Raw genomic sequence first — 11373 nt, 5'->3', positions numbered from 1 at the left:
CTCGGCCCGTTACAGCTCGGCTCGATAGGATTATCGAGCGGGCCGAGGTCTGAAAACAGGCCCGTTTCGCGACCGAGCCGAGCCGAGTTTCGGCCGGTCCAGCTCGGTGGCTCGCTTGCGGCCCAGCTCAATTCCACCATCGATCGCATTAGGGCACGACCGCACGAGCAACCACAGCCAGAGTCTCTCGTCTCTCCCTTTCTCTGCTCTGCGCCGCCTCACCTCTCTCTAGCCATGCCGCGAATCTGGATCGACGGCGACGAGCGACGCCGCGCTTCCTCGCCAACTCGGCACCGACGACGACGGGCGGCGTGACCGTTCCTCACCACATCGGACGTAGACAGACACGCCTCCCCTGGTTTTTCGTGGAACGTGACGAGCCGGAGCAGGTACTTTCTTCCTTCCCAAATCCCAATCCCTAGCAGCAGCTCTCTGAACTTAGTACGCATGTGATGGATCAATGGATGGATGGATCGATGGATGTAGTCATGTAGTTCGAACTTCCCAAACCCTAGCCGTAGGTGTCTGCACTAGTACACATCTGGTGGATGGATGGATGGATGGATCCATGTACGTGGTCAGGTAGATGTAGGGCTAGATGGGTGGATCATGAATGGATGTATTGTATTCTGTACGGCTAGATGTAGCAGCAACGGATGGATGGATCATGTATGGATGGACTTGTAGGGTAGAATGGATGGATAGATCAAAATTTTCATTGATTCCATGTGTAATTAGTTTTCTGTTGTTGATGAACTAGTTGATGATCTACTTGCTGTAGCATAGCAGCTTGAAAAAAAATCTAGTTGCTGGAAAATTACATAGACTCCATGTCTAATTAGTTTACTGTTGTTAATGATTGACCGTTTGTTGTTTGTTGTGTGTGCAGACGCCTATCGTCGCAACAATGGACAAGCAAAAGGGGAAGGCGAGTGGGAAGGAGAAGGAGAAAGAGAGGACGTTGGACTCCATTATGAAGAGAAAGTTGCCGGTCTCGGGGATGCAGAAGGGGAATGGGAAGGGCAATGCAGCAGCTACTACACGGCTGCCGATGAAGCTGACAAATGATTCCAGCAATGTCCCAATCGCTGAGTTGTTGTATAGGGTAAAAAAGAAACCTCCGCCTCGACGTCTCCCTGACCCCACCGGCACTGGCGTGCATGCCGGAATCGCCGTTGCCTCCGGCTCCGCAAACTACTATGAGAGGGAGGCTACATCTTCGCAGGTATGTACGTGCAAAATATATATTTGTGCAAGCTTGTGTAGTGCTGTTTTTGCTTTTTGAAAGTCAAATTTATGTGTGCCCAAGCTCATATGTGCTGTTTTTGGTATCCAAATGTCAAATATATGTTTGTCCAAGCTCATGTGTGTGCTCTTTTTGGTATCCAAATGTCAAATATATTTTTGTGCAAGCTCATGTGTGTTGCTGTTTTTGCTATCCAAAAGTCAAATATATGTGTGTCCAAGCTCATGTGTGTGCTGTTTTTGCTATCCATAAGTCAAATATATGTGTGTCCAAGCTCATGTGTGTGCTGTTTTTGCTATCCATAAGTCAAATATATGTGTGTCCAAGCTCATGTGTGTTGTTTTTGTGTGCTAGGCAATGGAGCATGATAAGCAAGCGGAGGAGGATCATGAAGAGGTGGAAGAGGATGAGGAGGAGGACGAGGAAGAGCAAGATACTTTGTTTAAGCTGCCGCCTGGGGTTGGTGACAAATCAGATTCAGATGGGTTGGTGACAAATCAGATTCAGCCAAGAACAATTGCAACACAAGTACCTCGATGCCACTTATGGATTGTGACTTTCAGTCCTTCTTATCAGCCACTTCATCAACACCATCAAAAAGTGAGCTTAGAAACTATCTAGATGACTTGAATGAGGCAATGGATCCTATGTTCAATCTTCTTGATTGGTGGAGGGTGAATGCACCTAGATACCCCGTATTGGCAATGATGGCAAAGAGGTTCTTGACTGTCCAGGCAGGAATCAACTTTCAGCACGGGTGAAAGAGTTTTAGGTATGTCTACTTGTTACATTGGATGTTAGCTTGTCAACTTGTCATCCTATACTTGAACTTAGATATGTCTACTTGTGTGGTTTTAGATGACTACAGGAGTTCTTTGAAACCAGAAATGGTGGAAGCCTTGGTGTGCGGTGCTAGTTATATCAAAGGTTATCACAAGGACTTCAATGTGGTGGTATCATTCCTATCTTTTTCTTCTATGATTTCTGTCTATTTCTTGTATGTGGCTAACTTACAAATAATTAGGAGAGGGATGAAGATGAGGAGGACGATGTTGAGAATATCAAGTTGCCCAAGATTGTTGATGTGGGGGGTGACAACAATTGGTAACTAATGTTTTTACATGTCTCGGTTTTCCTATCTTGACATATTGAGAATATCAAGTTTACAAATCTGTGTTACATGTAGATATTCGCCATGTGGGTGTTGCTCTTGCTATTTTGAAGATGGATGTCTACATGATCTTCTCATGTGGATTGTTGAGGTCAACGTGATCATCTCGTGCCATTTCTTTTGTTGTGATGAACTTTGAATTATGTGTGCTGTTGTGATGAACTATGGACCTTGAATGATGTTGTGATGAACCATGCACTTTCAACAATGTTGTTGTGAACTTGTGATGAACTATGAACTTTGTATTATGTGGTTTTCACTAGTCATTGTTTGGCTGTCAACATTTTCTCAGTTTTATGTCAAAGTGGTAAGTGTTATGCTATGCAAAATTTCCTTGTTTGGTTGTCAATATTTGATGTTTTCCTGTGTAAAGTTCAATTGAAGTGCTGTCCAAAATTCAATAGAAATGCTGCCCAATTCTTTCTCTCATATGTGTTCCATTGTTACAATTTTGTAGAAGAATTCATATAAGAACATTATTTTTCGTTACTATGACCATTTCTTAAAATAATAGACTGCTGGATTGTTCATTTTTAGTAGTATAAATTGTTTGTTTTTCAAAATATAGGTTTAATTGCCGCAAAAAATCAAGTATATGCACTATATACAGAGGTATGTACTATTAAATGGTTCTGGGAGAAGCTGACTTATGAGCCGGCTCGGTCTGAGCCGGGCCATAGCCAAAGCGAGCCGAGCCGGTTGAAGTAGACTCGTTGGCTGAGTGAGCCGAGCCGAGCCGAGCCGCTCCAGAGCGAGCCAAAGCCAGGCTCGGATCAAGCTCGGCTCGGCTCGGCTCGTGTCCAGCGACCGCAAGCACGAGGAGCCGGTCGGGGGTCCCTTTAGCGAGTCCATGGAGCGGTCCAAGAGGCTCGCATCCATGTCATCGGCCATGGACTTCGGCGGGGTCTCGGAGCTCTCGAACGCCCTGACCAACAACAAATGCGAGTTCCGCTGCCTTCAGACGAGCCTCCGGAAGGTGACGCTGCAGTTCAAGGCCAAGGAGGTGAACTGCTTCCCGGCGCAGCTCGCCAAGTTCCTCATGGAGAACGCCATGGTGCTCGAGGAGATGCACGTCGACGACGGGAGCCAATTCTGGTCGGACCACCTCTGTCACAAGGTTGCGAGATGGAGAGACGAGTCTTTCCGCCTGAAGAACCTGCCGGACGCGGCCGCCGGGTTTCGGGTGTGCCAGCTGCAGCTGGATAATCCAGGGGGAGGTTCTAATCAGGGGCGTGGCGGCAAGCCAGGGGACGAGTCTAATGGAGAACAATGTTATGACTCCTATTAGGATGGTGCGTTCTTGAATTGTACATAATGATTACCGACCATCGTAGCTGTTTTTTCATGACAAGCTAGCACATGGCATCAACGATCCATCGATCAGGCTGCACTTGGATAGTAGGTTGGATAGTTAACTGACAGTCAAGTTCAGTAAGGCTGGTCATAGTGGGAGTAACATAGGTAGTAACATATATGCCACAAGCAAAAATGTTGGTGTGGCAAGTAGTTAATGAGGAGAGAGGCAAATAGAGTAACCTAATATGTTACCATCACATAGCGCTTTCCAATGCAAAATGAGTCTACAAGACAATAAATGAGCACGTGTATGTTACCACATATATGACACTTCCCACTATAAGGGTAGTAACATAGAGTACTAACGTATGCATGTTACTACTCTAAGTTACTCCCCACTATGACCAGCCTAAAAAGAACTAAAACTGTAATTTCACGTACTTTTCAAAAATACAATTGCTTTGACACTGTATTTCATGTATGTCAACACTGTAAAAAAGCGCTTACAGTCCAATATAACAGACATGCATCATCCATGATGTTAGAAACCAAAATCCTCAACTGAGAGGAAAGTTCAGACTGAAAAGATCAACAAGTGCAGAGAAAGCACTACGATTTGGACAAGAAAGACTACTACTACAATACGTAGATCTTGTAACATTAGCACTGTAAAAAATCTTAGGTTTCACTATAAAAACTACTACCGCAATCAACATAAAAGTTTTTTTATATTTTTTTTTAGAAAAGGAGGATGTACCCCCGGCCTCTGCATCTGAACGATGCATGCAACCACTAATCAACATACAAGTAACTCCAAAAAAGAATTACCGTAAGACAAGTACTACCTCAACATGTTATATTTAGTTACAGAGAGAGTACATTTGAAGATGTTGGAGTATATGAAGAATTATATTGCATAAATTATAATTTTTAGTGCTATTACAATATGTGGGTGAATCAAGGAAACGAAGCATACAGCATTGGTAAGCTGCTGCATGTAGGAAGTCAAGAAAGAACCATTTTTGAATGTAAGTAAAACTCAGCCAATAACAGTTGAAAAATTACAAAACATAGATTAGGGTTGTTAAAGTAACTAGCTAACTGTTGTTGCAGGGCACATGCTCATTTCTAAGCTGCTGCGATCATAGTCCGGTACAAGGTAAAAATATCATTCATGCCAAACAAAAAACGTAGAACTGGATTTCATGGAAAAGTAGCTGAAGAAAATGCCCGATGCACTTGTAACGGGATCAGTTGTGAGCTAGGCAGCCACGATTGCAGCAGGGCAAACAATGCTCAATACTAGAAGGACAGTCACTGCTATGTGAGGCAGAGCTACGATCTTGTGACTGCAAACAATAATGGACATCGGGATAAAAGATGGGGATAAAAGATGGCGTGAAGCATGCCGTAGCAGGCATCCGCTGCGTATATAGGCTGCACATACGTAAAAAGATTCAGTGGTTCGGATTGTTATTGGATCGATCCTCACCATAGAAACTATAGAGAGATAAGAATCAATCTTAACAACCTAACCACCTGATTGTAACAACAATGCACGCACCTAACCCTACCAGAACATATACGGTTTATATACACTAACAATGACATACGGTGGGGAGTTTGACGCCTGTTGACTGAATCTGGGGAGACTAATCAGAACTCCAACCACTAACTCAGGGTATTCGCTCCCGTCAAAGAAAAGAGAGAAAAACTCAGGGTATTCGCAGTATCTCAAGCCTAGTGTACGGCGAGATGCATCCTTGCGTGTAGTTTGATAAAGCATTTGTAGGATGCAGATTTCAGTCAGTCATGGCCGGGTAATTCAGCACAACGTTGTTTCTTATTGACTTCGCCGCATGAGGATGGTGAAACTATAGCTGAACCTATGCAAATGCACTGTCGATGCTATATAAGCTGTAAACAGGGGTGGAATGTCGCATTTAGCTATGTGCCATGGCGTGTTGTGTATGCACATCTGGTGCAAATGCTATTTTGATAAGATCATATCATATTTTCTGCGGAATTGCAAGGGACAGCATCTTCATGTTCATTGTTTTGTCTACTACTAAATACTATTGCCATAAAGAATAGTGGCAAAACAGTTGTGTTTACTTTGCCAGTCATAACAGAGTATTCGGCGGCGCGCCTTCGGCTTGCTTCAGTGCTTGTAGTCGTCGCTAGGTGGTCTACGGATCTGGATATAATCTTTATTATTTCTAGTGTTCATTGTACTACCATGATTGAATATGAATAGATCAGAAGTTTTCCTGAAAAAAAAACAAAAAAACAGAGTATTCCACAGATATGCCTAATATCTCTACTGGCGAAGGAGGAGCGCAGCTGAACTCTATTTGTACAAATGTTTTCCTTTTCCAGGTTCCAATAGAAAATGGCCCAACTGCATAGGGAGATTATTTTGATAATCTACCTTGGAAGGCAACACTTTGATGCAATAATTCACATGTTAGTTATGTCGTTGTCTCCTATTGAATCTTACATGTGCTGATGATATCGTAGTTTATCATTTTGTCAGCTAATAAACTTAACTGCAGTACATCGAGAAATAAGTGGTAAGCAAGGAAATATGAACTGCATGCAGATAATCAAGCGTGCAGTGAATGCAGTGTCAACACTTCAATGGTGCACATAAGACTACCATTCAAGTTTTGCCCTTTTTTTACCTAAATTTGGGTTGTTTTTAGGTAGAAACTCGATGTGCCTGGCTCTGTATGCCTGAAATGTGGCTAGTACCTAGGTCAACTTGTGGGCTTTGTTGGGCCTCGCCTCGACCAGATTCAGTTGACAGCATTGTTGTTCTAAAAAAAAGTTGATTGTGATTGTGTCTCGCTTCTTTCGTCGGAAAGGTCAGTAATATCCATTAAGGTCGGTAAAGAAAAGAGAGACGCCGTGACAGTATACGTGCATAGGCCATGTGTACATACATATGTTATAGCTAAGGTACATTTTAGCTTGGTGAGGACGGCAGCCTGCGACTATTTTGAGTGTGAGAATAATCATTTTAATCAGGTTTTTTTGTTTTTTGGCATGTTATTTCTTGGTATCAATCACAATAAACAAAATCTAGATGAATTTTTTGTTTGATCTATGTCAGTTACATAGAGTAGTTTTATTGGTCCAAATCTCAACCCATTGGCATGCTCTGCCCAGGTTGTGCATGATGAACTGCTGCAAACATTGCGGCTGGAATGATGGGTGTTCACCTTTTCAAATGAACAAACCAGGAAAGAAATAAAGAGAAAATCAAACGATAGATCATGGCTGCCACCCTGGTTGAAGAATTTCCTTGCTTTGCAAGTCCACGACTGGGGGCAACACACAAACAAGGAGTAATCGACATCGATTTGAACACAAATTAAATACGACAAACCTCCAACCCTCCACCAGAAAACAAACAGAAGCACAAGTTGCATGGTCCGGCTAGTCTTGCCATTTTACAATATATGATGATTCAAAATCACATCCCTTAGGGGGTACTTCTCTCTTGCAGGTGTCATCAAGGTGATTCAAAATCTCAGCCCTCGAAGAAGAGCCGACATCAAGGTGGCAAACCTTCAGGTGATTGGTGACTTTTTGGGGCAACCACATCGTCGTCTTCAATCTCAATGGTGAAGGAAATATGCCCTAGAGGCAATAATAAAGTTATTATTTATTTCCTTATTTCATGATAAATGTTTATTATTCATGCTAGAATTGTATTAACCGGAAACTTGATACATGTGTGAATACATAGACAAACTTACTGTCACTAGTATGCCTCTACTTGACTAGCTCGTTGAATCAAAGATGGTTAAGTTTCCTAGCCATAGACATGAGTTGTCATTTGATTAACGGGATCACATCATTAGAGAATGATGTGATTGACTTGACCCATTCCATTAGCTTAGCACTTGATCATCTAGTATGTTGCTATTGATTTCTGTTGGAAATATGCCCTAGAGGCAATAATAAATTGATTATTATTATATTTCCTTGTTCATGATAATCGTTTATTATCCATGCTAGAATTGTATTGATAGGAAACTCAGATACATGTGTGGATACATAGACAACACCATGTCCCTAGTAAGCCTCTAGTTGACTAGCTCGTTGATCAATAGATGGTTACGGTTTCCTGACCATGGACATTGGATGTCGTTGATAACGGGATCACATCATTAGGAGAATGATGTGATGGACAAGACCCAATCCTAAGCCTAGCACAAGATCATGTAGTTCGTATGCTAAAGCTTTTCTAATGTCAAGTATCATTTCTTTAGACCATGAGATTGTGCAACTCCCGGATACCGTAGGAGTGCTTTGGGTGTGCCAAACGTCACAACGTAACTGGGTGGCTATAAAGGTACACTACGGGTATCTCTGAAAGTGTCTGTTGGGTTGGCACGAATCGAGATTGGGATTTTGTCACTCCGTGTAAACGGAGAGGTATCTCTGGGCCCACTCGGTAGGACATCATCATAATGTGCACAATGTGACCAAGGGGTTGATCACGGGATGATGTGTTACGGAACGAGTAAAGAGACTTGCCGGTAACGAGATTGAACAAGGTATCGGTATACCGACAATCGAATCTCGGGCAAGTACCATACCGCTAGACAAAGGGAATTGTATACGGGATCGATTGAGTCCTTGACATCGTGGTTCATCCGATGAGATCATCGTGGAACATGTGGGAGCTAACATGGGTATCCAGATCCCGCTGTTGGTTATTGACCGGAGAACATCTCGGTCATGACTACATGTCTCCCGAACCCGTAGGGTCTACACACTTAAGGTTCGATGACGCTAGGGTTATAAAGGAAGTTTGTATGTGGTTACCGAATGTTGTTCGGAGTCCCGGATGAGATCCCGGACGTCACGAGGAGTTCCGGAATGGTCCGGAGGTAAAGATTTATATATAGGAAGTCCTGTTTCGGCCATCGGGACAAGTTTCGGGGTCATCGGTATTGTACCGGGACCACCGAAAGGGTCCCGGGGGCCCACCGGGTGGGGCCACCTGCCCCGGGGGGCCACATGGGCTGTAGGGGTGCGCCTTGGCCTACATGGGCCAAGGGCACCAGCCCCTAGAGGCCCATGCGCCAAGATATAGGAAAAAGGGGAGAGTCCTAAAGGGGGAAGGCACCTCCGAGGTGCCTTGGGGAGGATGGACTCCTCCCCCCTCCTTAGCCGCACCCCTTCCTTGGAGGAGGGGGCAAGGCTGCGCCTCCCCCCTCTCCCCTGCCCCTATATATAGTGGAGGGGAGGGAGGGCATCCATACCTGAGCCCTTGGCGCCTCCCTCCCTCCCGTGACACCTCCTCCTCTCCCGTAGGTGCTTGGCGAAGCCCTGCAGGATTGCCACGCTCCTCCATCACCACCACGCCGTTGTGCTGCTGCTGGATGGAGTCTTCCTCAACCTCTCCCTCTCTCCTTGCTGGATCAAGGCGTGGGAGACATCGTCGAGCTGTATGTGTGTTGAACGCGGAGGTGCCGTCCGTTCGGCACTAGGATCATCGGTGATCTGAATCACGACGAGTACGACTCCATCAACCCCGTTCACTTGAACGCTTCGGCTTAGCGATCTACAAGGGTATGTAGATGCACTCTCCTTTCTACTCGTTGCTGGTCTCTCCATAGATAGATCTTGGTGTTACGTAGGAAAATTTTTGAATTTCTGCTACGTTCCCCAACAGTGGCATCATGAGCTAGGTCTATTGCGTAGATTCTTTGCACGAGTAGAACACAAAGTAGTTGTGGGCGTCGATATTGTTCAATATGCTTGCCGTTACTAGTCTTATCTTGATTCGGCGGCATCGTGGGATGAAGCGGCCCGGACCAACCTTACATGTACGCTTACGTGAGACCGGTTCCACCGACAAACATGCACTAGTTGCATAAGGTGGCTGGCGGGTGTCTGTCTCTCCCACTTTAGTCGGATCGGATTCGATGAAAAGGGTCGTTATGAAGGGTAAATAGCAATTGGCATATCACGTTGTGGTTCATGCGTAGGTAAGAAACGTTCTTGCTAGAAACCCATAGCAGCCACATAAAACATGCAAACAACAATTAGAGGACGTCTAACTTGTTTTTGCAGGGTATGCTATGTGATGTGATATGGCCAAAAAGGATGTGATGAATGATATATGTGATGTATGAGATTGATCATGTTCTTGTAATAGGAATCACGACTTGCATGTCGATGAGTATGACAACCGGCAGGAGCCATAGGAGTTGTCTTTATTTATTTGTGACCTGCGTGTCAACTTAAACGCCATGTAATTACTTTACTTTATTGCTAACCGGTAGCCATAGTAATAGAAGTAGTCGTTGGCGTGACAACTTCATGAAGACACGATGATGGAGATCATGATGATGGAGATCATGGTGTCATGCTGGTGACGATGATGATCATGGAGCCCCGAAGATGGAGATCAAAAGGAGCAAAGTGATGATGGCCATATCATGTCACTATTTGATTGCATGTGATGTTTATCATGTTTATACATCTTATTTGCTTAGAACGACGGTAGTAAATAAGATGATCCCTTACAACAATTTCAAGAAGTGTTCTCCCCTAACTGTGCACCGTTGCGACAGTTCGCTGTTTCAAAACATCACATGATGATCGGGTGTTTTATTCAGACGTTCAAATACAACGGTTGTTGACGAGCCTAGCATGTACAGACATGGCCTCGGAACACATGCAAAACACTTAGGGTTAACTTGACGAGCCTAGCATGTACAGACATGGCCTCGGAACACGGAGACCGAAAGGTCGAACATGAGTCGTATAGAAGATACGATCAACATGAAGATGTTCACCGATGATGACTAGTCCGTCTCACGTGATGATCGGACACGGCCTAGTTTGACTCGGATCATGTAATCACTTAGATGATTAGAGGGATGTCTATCTGAGTGGGAGTTCATAAGATGAACTTAATTATCCTGAACATAGTTAAAAGGTTTTTGCAAATTATGTCTTAGCTCACGCTATAGTTCTACTGTTTAGATATGTTCCTAGAGAAAAATTAGTTGAAAGTTGATAGTAGCAATTATGCGGACTAGGTCCGTAAACTGAGGATTGTCCTCATTGCTTCATAGAAGGCTTATGTCCTTAATGCACCGCTCAGTGTGCTGAACCTCGAACGTTGTCTGTGGTTGTTGCGAACATCTGACATACACGTTTTGATAACTACGTGATAGTTCAGTTAAACGGTTTAGAGTTGAGGCACCAAAGACGTTTTTGAAACATCGCGAAACATATGAGATGTTTTGAGGGCTGAAATTGGGATTTCAGGCTCGTGCCCATGTCAAGAGGTATAAGACCTCCGATGACTTTCTTAACCTGCAAACTAAGGAGAAAAGCTCAATTGTTGAGCTTGTGCTCAGATTGTCTGAGTACAACAATCATTTGAATCGAGTGGGAGATCTTCCAGATAAGACAGTGATGGTTCTCCAAAGTCATTGCCACCAAGCTATTAGAGCTTCGTGATGAACTATAACATATCAGGGATAGATATGATGATCCTTGAGGTATTCGCGATGTTTGACACCGCGAAAGTAGAAATCAAGAAGGAGCATCAATTGTTGATGGTTGGTGAAACCACTAGTTTCAAGAAGGGCAAGGGCAAGAAGGGATACTTCATGAAACGGCAAAT

General features: G+C 44.0%; 1 long non-coding RNA gene across 1 annotated transcript; it reads left to right on the top strand.

Annotated features, from left to right (window-relative positions):
* The first annotated feature begins 201 nt into the window (after nt 1-201).
* On the top strand, nt 202-2551 carry LOC119367275. The gene is made up of 6 exons (XR_005176247.1): nt 202-389; nt 890-1225; nt 1601-2018; nt 2105-2199; nt 2271-2350; nt 2433-2551. It is a non-coding gene; the product is annotated as an uncharacterized LOC119367275 (long non-coding RNA).
* Nucleotides 2552-11373: the final 8822 nt, after the last annotated feature.

Source organism: Triticum dicoccoides, chromosome 2B (assembly GCF_002162155.2).
Source record: "Triticum dicoccoides isolate Atlit2015 ecotype Zavitan chromosome 2B, WEW_v2.0, whole genome shotgun sequence".
NCBI lineage: Eukaryota > Viridiplantae > Streptophyta > Magnoliopsida > Poales > Poaceae > Triticum > Triticum dicoccoides.
The sequence above is the reverse complement of the archived record's forward strand: the minus strand, read 5'-3'. Positions and strand labels throughout refer to the sequence as shown.